This window comes from Lissotriton helveticus, chromosome 4_1 (genome assembly GCF_964261635.1).
Source record: "Lissotriton helveticus chromosome 4_1, aLisHel1.1, whole genome shotgun sequence".
Taxonomy (NCBI): Eukaryota; Metazoa; Chordata; class Amphibia; order Caudata; family Salamandridae; genus Lissotriton; species Lissotriton helveticus.
Window position 1 is genome coordinate 566,001,930 of NC_136063.1, and position 21,139 is coordinate 566,023,068.

The 21,139-nt window shown below is 42.3% G+C and overlaps 1 protein-coding gene across 10 annotated transcripts in view; it reads left to right on the plus strand.

The window, feature by feature from the left end:
• Positions 1–576: 576 nt before the first annotated feature.
• NCOA2 (nuclear receptor coactivator 2) overlaps positions 577–21,139 on the plus strand; it is a 1,089,938-nt gene continuing 1,069,375 nt past the window's right edge. For 3 of the 10 annotated variants that reach the window (XM_078687166.1, XM_078687171.1, XM_078687168.1), the window contains exons 1-2: positions 622–791; positions 3,179–3,387. The gene's annotated coding sequence lies outside the window, so the exon portion shown is untranslated. Of the gene's footprint in view, positions 792–912; positions 1,132–3,178; positions 3,388–21,139 lie in introns of those variants that run through there. The other 7 variants (XM_078687164.1, XM_078687175.1, XM_078687165.1 and 4 more) reach the window with 6 other exon arrangements.

Consider the following 21,139-nt stretch of genomic DNA (forward strand, 5'->3'; position numbering starts at 1 on the left):
GTGGCTTTTCCTACCGCCACATCCAAAGTTTGAAAGAAAATCATAGCGAAACGAAATTTCGAAGTGCATCGTATTCTCTTCTCCTCAGCCATTCGAACAGTTAGTTCCCTGCTTCTGGGTCAGGGTTAAATGTAATTTGGTGACGTTTTGGCTCTTTCAACCACAAAGTAATGACCCCAGCTGTCCAGAAGTTCCCATGACTGAGGCGACTTATGCACATTACAGGTCCTCTTGCCCCCTTTGTCCCTAAATAACTCGGATCAAGACTACAAAATGTATGACCTACCATCGACAACCTATCAGCTGGAAGGAAACGTGTTTTTATTAGCTGTGGAAAAAGTGTAGCGACCAAGGATTGGATGGGAACCCTCTTCTTTGAGAATTGGCTGAGATTATTTCTGCAAACTATTCACTGGCTGCTGACGACAAGCAGACTGCATTGCGTTCAAGCATTGGTTGGGAAAGCACTTTGTCAGCCTGCAATTGGCTATGTGGGCCAGCGACAGTTCTCAGTGTTATGGCATTGGCCGTTGGGTTGCTCATCAGTTGGTCATTGGCTGTGATGTTCGGGAGCCAGCACGTGCCCCTGGCACAGTATGTAGCACTGCACGTCCTATGTAGGGGCGGGATTTGACGACGCAAGTGCGGCGATGTTGACTGTTTACTGAGTTGATTGACTGGTCTGTGAGGAAGCCAGCGGCCTGGGAGCTTGCCAGACTCTGGGTGAGCGATTAGCCGAACCGTAGGATACCGGAAAATGCAAGGGATTCGGATGAATTATACTAGCTTTGGTGAGTAGATGCGTCGCCAAGTGGGAGTTAGTGCAAATGGATACGAAATGTGTCACGCAGCAGTTCAGTGACGCGATCTGTAGCCCGGGAGCCACCCGGTCTGTGCGTTCGTCATGTAAGCGTCACCTCCTGCTCCCTGCCCTGCTGCTCCCGATCTACGAGACTCCCCGCCCGGACGTGGGCGCTCTACCCTCCGCCCCCGAGTCCCGCCCTCTGCGAGGCAGCCCGACGCCCTGTAACTGCCCCCGTCTGTCCAGAGTTGTGGCCGAGCTCCGTGGCTCTCCTTCCTGCCCAGCTCCCGGGATCCTCGCCGCTGTCTGCGCTGTTGTTCGGTGCTGCGGTGAGTGCCACTCTCACCTGCTCGGCACCCAACAGGGCTCTGCGATGGAGCCTTCTCGGTCGCTTGTGATTTAACCCGATCGGTTTCACTTTGGTGTTTACTGTCAAGGCTCGCGTAAACTGAAAATGAAGGGACATCTCCACTCTAATTTCCAGCTACGCATTTCATTGGTACGCTGTCACGCTCTGTCCCACTAACATCAGTCCTCTTCATTTAACTATCTTTTCACATGTATAGCATTCACATTACTTCTTAACAAATGCCGTTTGTATTTTTAATTAGTTTGGATTATATTGCCCTTTAGCCTCACGAAATGTATAGCTTTTCGCCATGGATCGTGACGGCAGGGAAAGCGCCACCGAGCTTCCCCCAAAGACTCACTTTTTTCCTCACACTGTGCCACACTGCTCTGTGGTCTTTGTTATTGTGTCAAGTGTTATAGTCACGTTTGTAGTCTAGCCAAACAAAAAATCACTGTGATGCAGTAAGTGTGTTATTGGTACTGATGCAGCAAGTGCGGCTCCGCTTGTTACGCCTAAGTTATTTACCTTTTGCACACCGAAGGCCCCCGACCTCTATTTTATTAGTTCGATACTAACCGAGGATGCTCCTGTAATAGGATCCCACGCCTCCCAGTGCTATAGACTTAAGTTCGTCAAACAAGTGCCATGGGATTGTAGGTCATTATACTCCATGAAGGTCATTACTGTATCCTCTACGCCAGTGAACCAGTACATACTTTTTAAACATATTGTTTTTGCTTTAGTTAAGCTTTCAGTTTTACTCTTTTCCCGTGATTCTCAAAGTCAGGAGAGGCAGCTGGTCCCCGGAAGAGACGACCTGATTAGCTCCGTGTTCTCCTTCTCCATGGTGCTGCTTGCCGCCTGTTCTCCTTTCTGGGTTTGTTTTTTTGTTTCCACATCATCCCAGGTTTAAACAAGCATTGGCAAAGCAAACAGGTCTGACTTTCCCCAGCTCATGAAAGCATATGCAACAAACAAAAAGGAAAATGTGTTGTCAATTGAGCATGGCTGCTCGTGCTTAGAATATATATATTTTTAAATGAAAAATTAACTAACACTCAAGCAGTTTTACTAAAAAAATTTTGAACAAGCATTTTTGGTTGCACCATGCATTTTATTACTCACGGAGACGCCACCCAAACATCCACTCAAATCGTAGACAGCTAAAATGTTTCCTACTTTGTGGTACATACTTTAAAACGGAACGCAACTAAAATAAACAGCGCATAGTTAACGCTAATACTGCACATACTGAGTCAGCGTGGCAACATTGGAAGAAGGTACCAATTTTAGGTGAATGTGAACAACATGCCCATGCTTTGTGCAGTCTCTCAACTTGAAGGGTGCTGATGGGTAAAATGAGCTGACCCATTGCCCCAAGCAGTAAGTGTGCTGTAGTGGGTGAAAACAAAATGTGAGTGACAATTTAACAGATTAATGAAGCCTGCTGACCCAAAATCCCTCTAAGTTTGTATATTATGTATAATTTTGTGTCGTTGTAAATTAAGTCTGGCGAAATAGCTAAAGCTGTCTACAAGGTAACACCTATTAAAAACTATATTTTATATGGGGAGGGATTTGAAGATGGCAGCCTGGACCCCACTCTTGACTATTACTACCCTGTTATATCTGATTTTTGAGGCCTCCATAGGTGACCTGACTGAGCTTGGTACTTACTCTGTGCTGTACTCTCATAGACAAACACAGTCACGTGAAAACACAGGTTCTAGAGATTAGAGAAGATAGCTATTGTCTCTCAAAGTGCAATCCTAGGCAGGACTATAAGCAGGGACCTCTGGGACAGGCGTTCACTAGCATTCCTAGTAGATCTAAGCTCTAAAAGTATGTGCATGTAGTTATTCTGATGTAGGCTTGCTGGTGTATGACACTGCACATGCTGTAGTACGAGCATGCTAATATACAACACCCATGCCATCATGAAAATGTTCTCATGCAGACATTGCACAAATAAATCTCTAATAATTTGATTAAACAGTAACACTGCTTTTTTGCTTTTTTGGTAGGTATAAGCTAACTGGCCCGCGGAGTAGAATATTGATACCCTGTTGCTGCTGTCGTCTGTCAGCCAGCTCTGCTGAGGAACCAAACACGTCGTCATCCACAAACCGCATTAACTACAAACAGTACATTCACCAACACACTGAAATGCTCTGCTGAAGGACCATCCATATTGATACTGCCTAGACTGTGGGGACTTCAGTTGCTGTATCTGGTAGGTCAAGAAATAATCTACTTCGGGTTGGGTCTTACAGGTGTCGGCAGTTATAATGGAGATCAAGCGCTGGGCTGGCTTAATTCAGGCCTTTGTGTGGAGGAATAACTTGTGTGCTTTCTTGTATGACTTAGATGACTTTGGGTGGTGTTACACCTCCCGCACTTCATGGCTGGTCATTTCCCCCACCAATGAGGTTAGTAGTGGAGAAACTTGTTTTTTTCTCACAGAAAATGAGATCACTAGGGCGAACATGAGCATCAGAGCTTTGGTAAATTCCGGTTAAAATCTCAACAAGATGATTTGTCTGCCACATTTCTGACACTGTTGTAATTAGTACTCCTTAGTTTGGTAAATGGAAAGCCACTTATTTAAACCACAGGTAATCCTCTTTATTTTTGCTGCATGGGGTTATAATGGAGGCACTGGTGTGTAGTGTAAGATTGCACTCAAATGAGCTCATAATCCCCAAATTTTAGACTTTCTCCCTATGTGACCTGTCACATAGATATTGATCCTGTTGAACATTTCAGTTTTTGTACTGTTCCAACCGAATGACTTCTGACAACTATGCAGTACGGTACATGACGTTGTCAGAAGTTCTTAATGTGCAAGGGTGGTATCTTACTTTTGTGCACTGGTTGGCTACTCCTGCACATTTCTCCTAATGGGCAGCTCTATACACCATTTAACCGAGATTATGTTTCAGATGCATGCTGGGCGTCACTGCCAGGTGCTGCTTTTTCTCTTTTCTCTTTACTTATGGCCCGTTACAATTGTTTTCCCAATCTAATTTTACTTTTGCCACATAAATTTTGATTAGAAACGTATGTTCATCAGAAATAATATGCATGCTCTGTTTTTGGCAGTATTTTAGGCCAAGTTTTTTTCATTCTCTTTTATGCACTCAAGGCTTCAGAAAGGTTTTTGAAATGACATGGCGTGCTGATGCGAATAATAAAACTAGCATTTGCAAAGCCAATAGGTATGGGCTTGGCAATTATAGATTTTTTTCCCTGCAAACATATTCAATAGGTTTTTAGTAGTGTAAAGGTAATAACATAATTCTTTTGAATATAATGCATGGTAGGTTGGTGTCTGGACTTACCGTGAAGCCTTTTAACCTACTATAGTGCTGGGATATCCTGAAAAAGGTAAAAAGTCCTGAGATGGGAGAGGGCTACAGCACAATTGAACAACTATCATTTGACTTGGCCTGTACCATACAGTGCATGGTTTTTGGGAATTAAGGGTACACTATGAATTCAATATCTCATAAGAAATGGCATTATGATACAACAATTAAAAAAAGGAATGTTCCTTTTGTAAAGCTTAAAAAAAGTGAGATACACTACTACCTGAGGAAGTGAGTGGGAATAACATAACCCTTACCCCTAAAAAAAAGGCAATAATTGCAGAGTGGGCCAGAGCAGGGAAAGTAAGAGTGTAGCCGTGGGTCAGCAGAAAAGAGTGAAAACAAGTGTGTGCAGTTTAAAAGCGCTATGACATCTAAAAAAAAAAAGGGGATGGATGCAATATGCGGAACCAGAACAGAGCAATTTAATAACGACTTGGAAGGAAGCTTGCTTAGATGTTGTAAATGTAATATCCACGTACACACCTTAATAAATAAAAAAAAAAAAAAGCAGAAGAGTTCAGTAGCAAAATAGCTGCTCTACTTTGTTAGAAGAGAGTACAGCAACATCCAAACCATGGGCCTACATGTATATAAAACAGAGAACAATGCAGGAAAATACAAAGAGCACTGGAATGCAAAAAATGAAGAAAATACTGAGGGTACAGGCAGTCCTAAAACAGAAAAAGTAACAACAGTTCAGGTAAAAGGGAAAAGAAATAAAAAAAAAAAATAGATTTTGGAATACAAATATGAAACTGTTTTGCACCCTTCTCTTTATCTGGTGAAGGTATGGTGTAATCAGTTGAGAAATATATTATGCCACTCCACTCGGAATTGTAACGTTTTGCTTCTCAGCTTTTGAACATTCACTCTTTCAGTCAAGATTTGATGTATGCAAATTCACGTTTTTAGGTCTTGTGTCCAGATGACTTTTAGGTGTTTTGCGAAACTTCATGTCGGCCATACCAAAAACCTACAGTGGACTTAAAGCTTGCCTATTGCTTACCATTTATTGGCTTTGTCTCTTAATTTGTTTGCTTCTAATTTGATGGCTTGCCTTCCTCTTGTTTATTTGTCTATTTTTTTGGGAGCATAGTGACTTTATCATTCTTATGATTGGCTGAATTGAATCCTTCCACTGGTCACATTTAGGAAACTACTTTTTCATTACACATTTCATGATAGTGCATGTGTTCTTGCTCCCGCTCTTGTGTGCTGCTCCTCCCCTATCAAATACAGGCACCCACTGCTTCTCTTACGCTTCGTATAAACCACCCTCCCCCCAGTTTGTTTGCCTGCTTATTGTAGGCATCCTTGTATTAACTAGGATGCTACAAGCGTAACATTAAGTTCCTGCATTGCTATTGAGTGGTTCTAGAGACATTATAATCCACAAGCCTGAAAGCCATGTGTTTTGTAAATTTCACAGGACTCCCAAAATGCCTGTATAGGTCTATACTACACATGTAACTTATATTTGTTATGTTACATGCTTCATTTTGGTTCATATATGATAAATATTGTTTGGAAAAAAAGAAAGGTTCAATAAAACACAGGACTAAAGTATTTGCCTGTAGTTAAATGAAGAGTTAAGTATTTGTCTTTAATGTGTGATATGAAATAATGCGCACTTTACTTCTCAAACACATTCTGGCTGTAGAAATCAGACTGATTGAAGCTGATGCCAGCAAGGCAGAGCTAACAGTGACTGTGATTAGAATTATCAGCTACCATGATTATGCTGAGACTGTAGAAGCTACTGCTGGCAAAGAAGAGGTAAACAGTGGGCCCTAATTGTTTTTAGTAATTTGATGTTTTGCTTGGCTTTTAAATATAATGCAAATTAAAGAGTGAGTAGTGGCTAACCTCAAAGATGTATGAAGCTTGCCCTGCAGTGTTCAGCTAACAGTGGATCCTGATTACAATTTTATTGTTACATTTTTGTTTTATTGTTCATGAAGAGATTAATTAAGTAAGCAATGGGCTGTAATTATTATTACATTTCGATAAAATATTGAGTGTGTTCCATGGATGTCTGTGAAAGGTTTTATGCTGCTGTATATTATGCAGTAGGAGTACCCAAACATGTAATCCATATAGATGTTGTACGTTTTATTCTGGGAATACATAAGCTCTTTATAATGGAGCAAAACATCCACTTTTTATTTTTTCTTTACCTGTTTCCTGTTGAAACTATCCTTACTTCAACGTTTGAAGTTTTGTCTCTGATGTGTGGTTTATGTATTCGAATCATGATGAGGCAACTTAACCTTTGCCCATAACGTTTTGCAATCGGTTAAAGGTAAAGTATGTGGCTAAATCTCGTCGCTTGAATGAGAAGAATGCTGCATGGAGTCATTTTTTCTTCTAATTTGGTTTTACATTGACGAGGCAGTGCTACACTTTGTATACCATGCTTGCAAAAGGAAAAGGCGCCGTTAATCTGTGGTGCATACTTATGTGGATTTGATGCCTTGTTCAGACTAATGACTCGAAAGGCCCATTTGCTGCATTACAGGAGGAGCAGGGTCATTACGAAGGCCGCAGCTGCTACATTGTGGAGGCTCTAGTGTAGTTCTGTTTTTGTTTTCTTTGTGTATGTTGCTACTGATGTGTTGACAGAAGCTTTGTTCACGTGCTAAATTGAAATATGTACAGCAGACTTGTCTGCTGGAATCATGAGTTTGTTAAGAGCTGCTTTGTCGTGGGCTTTGAGGAAACAGTTTATGTAGCATTTTAATCACGTGTTTGGAAACCGACTATAGATAAAAGGGGCTGTTTCATTTATGACAGAAATCCCGTAGCGCACAGCCAGAGGAATGCTGTACAATTTTTACAGTTCAAAGATCAATATAATTTTTGAATGCTACAACGCCTTACTGTGTGAATGCAATTAAAGATTGAGAGTGACAAAATAAAATTCTCTAATGGCAAGTCAGCGATGTACACGTTTTAAGTGCATGGAGATGTAAACATGTTCACCATTTTGCAACCGTCCCTGTGCTTGTACGTTGTTTTTAAGAAGGTTGGGAATTGCTAACTCGATTTTACTCTTTGATTGGGTTAAGTATTAATCCTCGCACGTTTCTACAATCGTTGCAAACGTTTTCCTGTTTCTGCTGGTAGATGGTGGCGAATCTCTTGTAATGCAAAACTGTAAAAACACTTGAGCACATGGAGCCTTCCAGAAAAAGATGTGCCTAGTCAGCTGTGATTCCATTGTGCGCAAGCAGGCAAGATCTGCTTCTCTCTCGGGAATTTCAGTCATTATGCTGGGGTGCATGTGTCTGTAGCCGTTACTACCTTCTAATTTGAGCATTTGTATTTCCCATGTTATTTACGTCATATAGAGTGGATTTCTTTATTCATCGTTGTTTATGAAGTGCTTTTGGTGTGCTGGTTTTCACTAAAGTTCCTAGTGTCTGTTTGCCATGAACATCATGTTATATGCAAATAGTAGCTAATAAGAAAATGTGCATGTGATGATGATCTCCAGGGTGCTATTGTAGGAAACATTAAAATTGAAATGCTTCTGTAGCTAAGGGTTTTTACGTTTTAAAGGACGGTACATGGATTCTTCTCTGTGCACACAACAGTGTTCGTTGCATGATGAAGTAAACTATTTATGATGGCATACTGTATAAGTTCACTATATAGGAGGATATTTATTTGTTGCTGTTGGTAGGGCCTGTATATTGTAATTAAAGTATGTGGTCAATTGAACAGATTATTACCAAAGGGTATGTGTGTGCCTGTTCATTCACTGATTCATTTAGATCTGCCTCTGGTGTGAGTAGGTCACAATAAAAATAAATCTTAGAGTAAGTAAAACTTTTCCAACATTAACAGTACTCCAAGGCGCAGTGAGCACATCCATCCAAAGGAGTATTTAAACGGAACTAAAATAGAGGCTTACATGCAGACAGCGTTTGGACAATGTCGTGCTTACTGTGCTTCTGTGTCCATGGGTTTTAATAAAAATTAAAAAAAGCAGGACTTCCTCCTAAAAATGCTGACTCAAAATTGAATGATTACTTCTATTACTTTGGACGTTATATTGATTGTCCATTGATTTGGAATGTCAGTCAGAACTGAATTACTTTTTTGGATTTATAAACAACACTTATAATATATCCTTTGTAGTGGAACATAGTCAAGAAAGAATTGTGTTCTTGGATGTTGAGCGTTATATAAGTGGATTTTAAATTAACAGTAGAATGTACAGGAAGGCAACGGCTTACTATTCTTTGTTGCATACAGGTAGTTCACATCCGAGATGTCAAATCACTTCAGTTCCTTTTGGAGAGATGATCAGAACAAGATGAAATTGTAGTGAAGATTTAGAATTTTGAAATACTTTGACAGATATAGTAAAAGTAATGATTTTTAATACGAGGTTATGATGGAGATGTAATCTTGAAAGCTAGGAGGAGGTCTCGGAAATTAAAATGAAACGAAACCCTTAAAAACGTTAGACTTGACAAGGAACAAGTAAACACTAGTGAGATTGGTTCCAGGTTTTCATTCCGCCTCTCATAAGTTGTATAATATACCTGGACGGCATTGGTCCCTACTTAAGTCAGATCGGACACTGCAACCTTTTATTACAGATTAGCCAAGTATTACTTTTTTTTTTTAAAAACACTTTATTGAGGCAAATGTTGCAAACCACAGTTGCATATGAAGAAAACAATGCCATGTCACAGAGTCTGTACGTAAGATTGTCAAGTAGCTTAATCCGCAAAGTGATGAGTACGTAAGACAGACATCCGGGTTGCACCATGCAGCATGAAAACTGTTACAGTAAAAAACATTTTCTAATAAAGCAACTTAAATACAAATTAAACAGTACCAATAGGTCAGAAAACAAAGAAAGAATAAAAAGGGACAACAATAACGATAAGTAGAGTGCAAGACTAGTACAGTAAAGCTATCAGTATCACATTAAGTGGCATCCTAGCCAATGACCACATCACCGTAAACATACCCGGAACCTTTCCACCCAGGAAGGAGTTGGACCAGCAGCATGAGTTCGCATAGTGCCGAGTCGTCGGTAAGAGCTGAAAGGTGGGCTGCGTGAGCGTGGAGGGGGCATACACCTGCATAGGCCCGAAGATCCCTAGTATCGGGAACAGCATCGGGGTCCCCGCCCATCAGGCCCCGTCTCCACACCAAGAAGGTAGTGGCCAACAGTCGCAGAGGCACAACCAGTGTGGAAGTGTGGAATGCGGGACCCAAGGTCTAACCCACTCCGGTCGGATTGTTGGGATGCAGGGACTGGGAGGGAGCCACTAGCGTTATATGTGAAATGTATTGGCGGTACGGACCCCAGATGTCTGTAGGGCGGGAGGAGGCCGGGAGTTGGTCAGAATAGTCCACACTATTTACATTGCAGAATGCCACGCTCCTAAGCCAAGTGGCAACTGAGGGAGCGCGTTTCGAGCACCATAGCAGCCCGATCTCTCTCTTGGCCAGAAGGAAGCAGATAGACGCCAATTTGCGGAGCGTGCGGGGGAATTTGGACATGTATCCCATCAGGGCAATTTCTGGAAGGACCGATAGGGACAGACCCAAGATTGCACCCAGTGTGTCGTGTATTTCAACCCAATAAGAGTGCAGCTTCGGGCAAGTCCAGGCAAGATGAGCGAAGTCGGCCTGGGGGGCATTACATTTAGGACAAGTATGGGGACGACTCGGGTCGACTCTGTGAGCCAGCGCGGGGGTGTGATACAGCCTACGAAGGAATTTAAAATGTATAAGTTTGTGCCTGCTGTTCATAGAAACTTCCCTGGTCATGGCACAACATGCGCCCCACTGGTCGTCAGTTATCTGGATGCCCAGGTCCAGTTCCCATGCGGCTCGCACCGCCTCGTCTGACACTGGAAGGGAGGACAGGCAGAGTTTGTAAAGTTTGGACTCAACGTGGGCCCCTGAAGAGGTCTGGATGATGTATGTGAGAGCCAGAGTGTCTGTGGGCGGCAACGGGAAAGTGGGGAATGTAGCCCGCAACAGTGCCCTCAGTCTTGCAAACACAAACGTGTCCATAAAAGTGCGGTCGGTGAAGCGGGGGTCTTCGGAAATAGAAAGAGCGTGGCCGTCAGGGAATAAGTCACCCATAGTGTGCAGATGGTACTTAGCAAGTGTTCGACTAATCAGTGTTTCGCCCGTAATGGGGAGCCAATGTGGGCTGGGAAGTGGGAGGGCTGGGGAGTATAGTATGTCTACGCGCAGCAAGCGTCTGAGTTTGTCCCAAGCCCAAGTCGTAGTAGTGAGAGGGAGTATGTCGTGAGGGTCGTGGGGGAAGCCTTTGGGAAGCATGGCATCCAGCAACACAGGGAGCGCTGCGTCTGCTTCGGGTTTTAAATGTTGAATCCTGGCATCTGGGTGGTACCAGGGGTGGGAGTAAGAGCATTGGGCCACCAGGTAGTATATGTGGAAGTCCGGCACCCCAAATCCGCCCCTCTCGTAAGGCAGTGTCAGCGTGCTCCAGGCGAGGCGAGGGCGTTTCCCCCCCCCAAACCAGTCTGAGTAGGGCTGTGCGCAATTGGGTGAAAAAAACCTGCTTTAAAGGGATGGGGATGTTATTGAACAGATATAAAAACCGGGGCAGAACCACCATCTTTACTATTGCTATGCGCCCAGCCATCGATAACGGAAGGCGGAGCCAGCGATCAGTGTTGTCTTCTAAAAAATCAAGGGCATGGCCATAGTTCAGGCGGATAATGGACGTAGTATCTAAGTGGATATGTATCCCTAAGTATTTGACTGAGTCCTCGCACCACTCCAGCGGGTGGGAGCAAGGCCATCTCGCCGTGGCGCTGGTGAGAGGGAACAGCTGCGATTTGTGCCAATTAACCCTTAGACCAGAATAGTCCCCAAATCGCGTAATTTCCGAAAGCAAAGGCTGCAGGTTGGACTCAGGGGTACGGACATAGAGAACCATGTCATCTGCGTAGAGTGACACCAGAAGAGGCCCAGTGCGGAACTGGAGCCCCCTGTGCAGATGCTTCTCTTGAAAGTGACGGACCAGGGGGTCCATGGCCAGTATGAAAAGTAAGGGGGACAGGGGGCATCCCTGTCGCGTACCCCTGGATAGAGTAAACCTATCGGTGACGGTGCCATTAAGGCGAATGCGAGCCGCGGGAGCTGTGTACAGCAATTCAACAGTCGCCACAAACATTGCAGGCATGCCCATCCTACGCATAACATCTAAAAAAAAGGGCCACTCCAGAGTGTCAAAAGCTTTCTCGGTGTCCAGAAAGACCGCAGCAGCCGGGACGTCAGGGTCAATTCTATGCAGAACCGAGAAAAGAGTGCGAAGGTTAAGGGAAGTGGATCTCTGAGGGACGAAGCCAGACTGTACCGGCGAAATAATAGAATTCACCAGCAGCGCAAGCCGCAACGCGAGCACTTTGGCCAGGATTTTGTAATCCAAGTTCAGGAGGGACAGCGGGCGATAAGAGCGGCAAACCGTTGGGTCGCGGCCCGGCTTGGGTAACAGTACTATAACCGCCTCACGGAGCGTGGGAGGGAGAATACCGGACTCCAAAGATTCGGCATAAACCTCAACCAGAATGGGCACCAGTTCCTCTTTGTACGTCTGATAGAAATCGGCCGTAAAGCCATCCAGGCCCGGCGCTGAAGACCCCTTCAGTGAGTCTATCGCTTCCTCGATCAACTCGGGTGTGATGGGATGTGCCAAGAAATCCTGCATATACCTCTCCAAGAAGACCATAGCTATTTCATCAATATAGGGACCCGGGTCACGGTGTTCGTCGGAAAGGGCAGACCTGTAAAGGCGTTTGTAGTAGGTCAGGAATGTATTGCATATGGCAGGAGTAGTGTAGTGTGGCATGCCATCGTCATCAGTTATTTGTGTAATGTACGCAGCGTGTCGAGGTGGGCGCAGCAATTGGGCCAATAGTTTGCCAGGTCTGTCTCCCTCACCGTATTGGCGCGCTGTGTGATACTTGCCCAGATACTTCAGCTCTCTGTCCGCCTCGTCCCTGAACTGCAAAAGGAGCTCAATGCGTTTCGCCTCGTTGACAGGAGAGGGATCAGCAAGAATTTGGGACTCGATGGCCAACAGGTCGGTCTCTAAGCGGGTCAGGGAAGTTCGGATTTCACGCAGCGCACCGACATGTTTGGTAATGCAGACTAGCCAAGTATTACTTATCGGAAAGGGAGGATATTACGAAATATGGTGCACCCCAGTTATCCTAAAATACAACAGACAAATGAAACCTGGTTGCACAGATTATCTAAAGGCTCATATAGATGTGGTATTTGCAGAATGTGCAAATTTCCTGTAAATGGTATTACTGAATTTGAGTATATTAACTTGCACAAATTGGCTATACGTACACATATTGATTGCACAACTAAATTTGTTGTTTTTGCCATTATCTTTAAATGTGGCAAGTTATATTTTGGGAGTACCATAAGATTACTGAAATATCTTATTTCGGAGCACTTTAAAGCTTTGAAGGAATAGAATGAATGGTATCCCACTGCAATACAAGCTCAGGATATTCATTTGAGTTTTAGATTTCATGGACTTGAATCTATACCAGTTGATACGTGAACTTGGGCTCAGACTGTGTGAAGCCCGATGGATAATGAAATGACATACAGTTGACAAGGGTTTGAATATAGACCATGATTTTCAATATTTCTTGGGTACGAGAATCCACGTGGAGCTTACTAACGCCTCTTAATCTAAGTTTACAAACTTTTAGTTGTCTCTTCTTCCTTTTTTCATTCCTCTCTTAAAGGGCTAATATGCGATCATGCTCACAATAAGTTTGGTTTGAATATTTGAAGACCGACTATGCTACAGTAGCTGACTGATTAATATACTTTTACTGTAATAGTTAGACTGTGTTAATGTGGTTGTGATGGTCGAGGAATATACCTATTATTTGGGTTCAATAGTTTACTAAATTGATTAAGGATAGAAAAAAATATACAGCCTAGCATTTACTTATTTGTTAGTGACAACAATAGCCAGCTGGTCCAGGATTTAAATAACCTGCTCGTGGGGTCTGTCCCGAATTAAGGCGATATTAAACGTTGATTCAGGATGCCTTTGGCAATAGTAGTACGAGATACCACTAATATGGTACGTTATAGGCAATCTTCGGTTTTTATTTACAACCGTACAGTTGATTAATAATTTAACATTTACCCTTGTTTATGGTATGATGCTTGTTTTCATTACTAATATGACAATAGATATTATTATTTGCACAGATGGCTCCAATAGGAGTACACTTCCAGTTTTTTGGTTTTGTTTTTTGGCGTTTTTGATACGATCATATTAGTGAGAAATAATTAATATTTATTTGTACCTATTATGGGACAGACATTACATTGAAGACCATTTCTATTGATGGGTTATAAGTTACCCCATAGTTATATTAATAGGTTTATCATTTACCAGGATGGTGCTGTTTTATTTCGCATTTATGACACCGTACCTATGTTAAGATGGCACTGATAGAGGGTGCCTTTTTTGTTGTTGTCCTAGTCCGTTGCCGATGTCTATTTACGATGTGTATAAAAGGATATTAAAGATGGTGCTTATGCAGAAGGCAGTTTGTGTGAGGAGTTACTCTCCTGCTTTCTGTTTATGATTTACAGGTGAGCAAGAACTAATACGTTACAAAAACCTGTGAATGTTTATGTACAATTACGGGACAATTATCTTTTTTTTATATAATTCATCGATGGGTTAGATGTGTTGGGTCAGATTAAATGATGTCTAGAGATACTTGAATTGTGTATTGATCGATTATATGTAGCAAGTTGAATATTGGGTAGGTGTGGAACTTAATAAAATATCTACCGGTCCATTGGCCAGGTTGCTTCATAATTGTACTTGTCCTGTAACAAAATCCATTTGTCCTGTTTGTGCCTTGTAAGGCAATGGCAAATTATAGCAGAAATCTCATTATATAAGAGGTTTGAAATAGCCTCTCTGATTATGCCAGGATTCCTTCAATAGTAGTGTTTTAATACTAGAAATTCCTTTATCTTGCCACGTTTCCGCAGATCTACATACTGGGGCTGAAGGTAATGGTGGTAATAACCAGTTCCAGGGTTGGAATGTCCTTTTGAGTCTGTGTAAACCTACTAACTTGCATGTTTTAAGGTGTTTCACCAACTCTTCTTTAATCTTTTCCCATACCGAGAAAGGTTGGACATTTACTCCTGACAATGGCAGACCTAAAACTTCTTCCAGGGTTGGGGAAAAAGTGGTTGGAGGGAAAGTGCTCATGCAGTTCACAAATATTTTTCTAGGAGTACTATTTCTTGGCCTACTTCAGTAAAGTCTTGTGAATTCAGGAAAGCTGTATATCTGCACTTAATTCATGGGCATGGGTGCACTTTTGAGACTTTATCTAATAACTAGCTTACCCGTCGCTTGTTGCTGCGATCTCCGAAGAAAGGAAATTCAAGGAAACTCGTTATGATAACATTCAATTTACATTGTCATTTTTATTGAAACGTATTCATTTTAATATGGAAACCATTTCAAAGTGTCGTTTTAATTCTATTTATTTATTCTAGTGCTTGTGGATACACGAGTTTTTTGTTTTTCCGTCTTGTGCGTATACCAGTATTCAAAAGATTATGAGGGCCCTGGGATGGCCGATATTAAAAAAAATTGATATGCCAGAAACCTTCGCGGGAGTGTGTCTCTCCTCTCTCCTCTTTCCTCTTTCCTCTGTTTGTTATAATGAGAGACAATTCTGGTAGCATTATACATAACCTCATATTGCTAAACAATGAAAAAGTGTGTATACATTTATATACACCGGAACCACTGTCAGTAGTGTATTCTGAGCTTACAACATTTACTTAGAGCGCTCACCATAATAAAGTCTTCGCATTAATGAACCATAAATACAAGTTTGAACCGCATTAACACATGGACACACATATTACATTTACTGCAAGCAATGCTTTTCCCTGATGCATATTGTGGTACTGTAAACTGGCAGCCAAAGGGGTTGTGCTGTAGGGGGTTGGTCCTACTTGTCCCAAGGACAAAATACACATGAAAACTTGTTGCCCTTGACCCCAAACAATATGTCCTGGATGTCGGGCTATAGGAATTCCACATCCCTGCTATTAGGTTAATTGGATCTAGACAAAATATTTTAAATTAATCTTTTTACCCTCAATACGGGCTGGTAGCCACGAAATTAGATAGGATTTAATATTAGTATTTTAATTTCAAGTATTACAATTATTAACGTAATTATATTTCCAGTTTATTACACAGTGAAACACTTGACTGTTGTACTTTATGCAGAATTACAAATTAATGATAACTGATGTGTTAGGTGAGTCTTTATCTCTAATCTCAACATGGTGAGGTTTCACATGTAATGTTCGGTGAGTAGGGAAAGTATTATGGGGAATTTGTATTTTGTCGCATATTGTCTTTTTTTTTTTATTTCAAACTCACAATATGGTGGTGTTAGACTTGTCATGCCTTCCTACGCATGATTAAAATTGTTTTAATATGTTACCCTTGTATTGACTTTACTAGCACTTTAATTTTGAATTGCTCAGAATTGCAAATAGCTGGTGATTTAAATGGCACATGGAGAATTTTACAACTAACAATTCAAGGTGTTACTTAGGAGCTATTACTTTTGCCTTGGGTTGTTTACGCTATGAGGACTATCATTGAATATTGTGAATTGAATGTAAAAATGCTAAGATTGTTTATAATTGTTTTCTAGCCCTGATGAAGTCAGTGGTATAATTCCCTCAGATGGAACATGCGTTGGCAGCATTTTCTTTTGGATTTTGGATGCTTTACAGTTCTAAACACAACTGGAAATATGGTGGGGACTGCATTTCGTTTTGGAAGTTGGCTGCTTTGGAATTACAAACAAAACTGGGAAATAAGTGGACATTTTATCTACATCAACGATTTGTGGACACGTTTATATTTAAACATTTTTGCTCAGGATTTCTTTAACAACATTGCACACACCGTTCATTGCTGTCTTGAACGAGAATTTTCCAAACAGCGGCCCTACTTTGTTAAAAATGCAGCAACATTTTGAAAACGGCAGCAACCAATGTCTCCCCAGGGGAGCAAGGAAATCCAATATTCTAAGCTCTATGATGTGAATAATAATCTAGCAATGGCGTACAGTGCCTTAGGTAGTGGGAAGTGATTGGGTCATGAAGTGTAAAATGGATCTCCCTTAAGAGCACATTCAATCAGGGATTTGTAAAGCGGGCTCCTCACCCGTGTGGGTCTTAAGGAGCTAGGGGTGGGGGGGTGCAGCTCCGAATCACTCGAAGAGCCAGGTCTTGAGGCCCCTCCTGAAGGTCTGCAGAGTGGGGGAGCGCCTGATTTTGACTGGGAGCTCGTTCCAGGTCTTTGCTGTGACGTAGGAGGAGGCTCTTCTGCCTTCTCTGGTTCTGTGGATGCGTGGGGTCTCTGCCAGGGCGAGGTCGGTAGAACAAAGGTTCATTATGGGTTCGTGGAAGGATACTCTCTCGTTGAGGTATTTGGGATCCGGTGTGGTGGTGGGATTTGTAGGCGTGGGTGAGTAGTTTGAAGGTTACTTTCTTCTCAAAGGGGAGCCACTGGAGGTCTCGTAGGTGCTGGGTCATGTGCTCGTGTCGCAGGGTTCCGAGGACGAGTCTGGCTGCGGTGTTCTGGATGGTTTGGAGCGTGTGTAGCAGGGTTCTGTTGATTCCAGCGTGGTTAGGTCTTCCAGGATGGCCCTGCGGTAGTGTGGCCAATATGCCCGGGTCCAAGTCTCCAAGGAATTGATGATTGTAAGGACTAGGTATTGGATGGAGTGGGCCGCCCATTGGAAAATAACCATCCCCTGCAAGCACGAGATCTGCTGTTGTGGGATAGTAAGATTGAGTGCTTGTAATTTGTTCATGTTAATCTTATAACCTGACATTGCCTCAAACTCAAACAGGATCTAGGACGTTTCTGCCCTAATCAAAATATTTAAGTGTGAATCTGGAAAGAACCAGGGTGTCTAAAATCAGGATAGGATTGAAGCTTCTTTGCCTCCCTTACAAGATATTTAAGGTAACAAATCTGTGGTTGTTGCATCACTAGAATCTGGAGAGTTTTGTGAAACCTTTGGAGGGTCATAACCGTAATATGGAAGATCCAACTATGAGTAATTCCAGGGTATAGAACACATAGATTGACATATCTGGCGGGTCCTGATGAAGGTGGTTTCTATCGCTGTTACCTTCCACCGAAACACGTTGACCAAGTCCATCTAAAACCCCACTGACTATAGTGTTATATATTGGGCAATAGACAAAACTTCAACAAAAGTGTTAACGTGTCCAGATGTACGAGTTTGTGATTGTGTATGAGTGAGAGAGAGAGAGAGAGAGTGTTGTGTTTGGTTTAGTTCTTTACCTGGTGATATGTGTATTTATATGTGTATTCGTATAGGAATAATGAATTGTGTATTATGATCTATTGATGACAACAATGTATTTTGTGGTGAGAAAATGTTTTTTAAATGGAAAATAATGATATGAAAAGAGGTTTCCTAAAAAAGAAAAAATTATTTCAATAAACAAAATGAGAAAGTAAAACAAATGTGTCATTGTAGTATGGTTATGCCCATGTAATTAGAGGTAACCCGAAAAATTAGGAGGTCACAAGGGAGTTGTTTCATTGTGACTACCTCAAACTCCTGCAGGCTCTGAAATACCGCTGGGAGGGAGGACTCCGGGTTAGCTAGGGTTAGCAGGAGGTCATAAGCAGAACGGAGAGATTTGTGTTCTCGCCCCCCAAATGAGATGCCGGATTCGTCCAGAGCCAGCTAAATGCGAATTGCTAAAGGCTCTACTACCAGGGTGAAAAGTACGCGGAATTAGGAAAGCCCTGGCAGGTTCCCCGTCGGAGCGTGAAAGGGCTAATGAGCTGGCCATACACCCTAATGCTTGCAGTGGGCTCAGTATAGGAGGCAATGATCTTGCTAATCCTAGCCAAGACCTATCTTAAGGACAACCACAAGTAGACCCAAGTGAATCTATCAAATGCCTTCTCTGCGTCTAGGGAAAGAAGGAGGGTAGAGATTTTAATCATGCAAGCCTTTTTCACTAGATGCATAAGGCGTCTAATGTCATCTGGGCCTTTTCGGTGTTTGATGAAACCCACTTGATCCGGGGTCGATCAAACCCATCAGGAGGTGCTCTAGGCAGTTAGCCAACATCTTGGTGTAAATCTTGGCGTTCGTGTTCAATAATGCTATTGGAAAATAGGAGGAGCAAAGAGTAGTATCTTTGCCGGGTTTGGGAAGCAGCATTATTTCCACCACTTGCATAATTGGCGTAAGGCCAGTGACTTGAGTAAGGGAGTTGTAGAGCACAAGAAAATGATCCTTTAACTTGGGGTGGGAGACTTCGTAAAAAGTAACCGGTAGGTCACCAGGACCTGGTGTTTTCCCCACAGGGAGGTCTCCAAGGCAGGCCTCGAAAAATCATAAATATGTTACTAGACCAGCAGTTCTACTGACTTAAATAATCTACTCAACCTATTTGTAATGCTCGTGACCCATAACTAGGTTTTAAATGATGGGATTGTGGGGAAATATTTTAGTTCCTTTAGCTGCCATTTTCATCATCACATACGAGAGCACCTTCAAATGTGCGAGTTCAGCATGTCTGCTGTACAAAAAACTCTTTTGTTTGATTTAATAAACTAAACTTTCTTTCCCATATTTAATACAAATCTAGTCACATATAGGATACACATGACCCCAGACTTGCCTCTTAGTTCATTAACAGCATTGTCTTCAGGGCAGGAAGGTTTCTCAAATCATGTTTAAAAATGATCACTTTTAATAAATATATAACTAAAGCATGAAGTGGTAGCACCCTATCATTTGTAATCAGCAGATTTTACATTGAAATGACCACAAATCTTCCCACTGACATGCGGCTTTACTGATAAAACTATATAGTGTACAAACAATGTTTGGAAATAGTTTCTGCAAATATGTCATCTCACATCACAAAGTAACGTGTTCTAGTTTGTTTTGCTCCTATTTAACTCTTGGTTTGCATTACATTTCTTAATTACAAAAAATGTGCTTTTGTAATTCCTGATATATTTTGAAATAGCCTGTAAATTAAAATTACAAATTTTTATAAATGTTGTGTTGGAGAAAAATAACTGATATCTTCTCTCACTTAACAAAAACCTCTAGTAAGGGAGGGAAAAATAAATCTCATTTTCCAAGCAGCAGTTAGTTAAAGACAAACTGACATTTGACCTTTCCTTTAACAGACCGCAAATGTGTCAAGATAAAAAAAAAAGATTTAATGGCATCTTTATTGCTCGTTCACTTTCTGAATGAACAGAACACCTGTTCCTTTCCAGTCCTAGTTTACTCACCAGATGGGACTAGTAGGTGATAAAAAATACTCCGACCTGATAAAATTTTACTCACGATTTGTGTTTTTTTTTTTTTTTTTTTTTTTAGGCCTGCAAGGGGCGTTTTAAGTCCTACTTCCGTGAATGGCACCTCTTAGCCCATGGGTATCTAAGTATCTAAGGGTAGCAGTCCCGACGGTACGAGTCAATGGGCGCTTGATTTCTCCCTCCTCCCCTAGTTGTGTAGAGAAGCTGGTAGTAGGCCTTGACTGCTCCCTTTTTAAAAAAAAAAAAATCCGATTCCCGAATTGAACGACCTGAATTATCCGTGCATAGTTTAGCAATGTGAGAGTGTATGTGTTGATTACGCAGCTTGCAAGCCAAAAGTGTGCCTACCTTGTATCCCCCATCGTAATACTTTTGTTAGAGTGCCAGTAGTTGGGCTTCGCAGTGCTGCTAGCTTTGGTCGATTGCACGCAGTGTTTTGTTTGTGAAAGCCTTCCAAGGAGCGGATCTCCTCAGTGAGATTAGTTTCAAATAAGCACACCTTGCATGACTTGGGTATTGCTATAGAGGAGATAGTGCCCCATATGGTTGCCTTGACGCTGTCTCTGAGTATGTGACGGGGGCAGTCTGGCTGGGCATGGAGTTGAAAATATTCAGATATTGCATCCTAGATAGTTGCTTTATCTTCCAGGTCGTACAGTAGCTGGGGAGGGAGGTGCCAGCTGGAGGGGGTGGGAGGATGGCAGGGGGGAGTTGGTAGATTCGGGACCCTTCAGGAAGGAGTGCGTAAGAGATAATCAATACAAGAGTAGGACAGAAGAATATGGGAATAGTCTTGCGCATCTGGTTGTAGGTGGCACCAGACGTCGACTAGTCCGGCATCAGTTAGTTCCCCTAAGCTAGCCTGATATGGTCCCCGTACCCTGGAAGTGTCATGTTTCTGTCTAGGTCACGATCTAAGACTAGAATCCCCTCCCACAGTGAGATTCCCCATGGCTAAGCCAAGTTGGTCCTGAAGCACTTTGCGAAGGAATGCACCCTGTGCCTAGTTCTGTGCCTAGTTCTGGGTGTGTATACTGAGGAAAGTCAAAATAGTATGCCCCCTCTCCACCGTCAAAGTCAGGAAGCGCCCTCCCAGGTCTCTAGTTACTCCCAGGGGTTTAGAATAAAATCCATGTTGCATAGGTTAGCCACCCCATGCGTTTTAGAGTTGA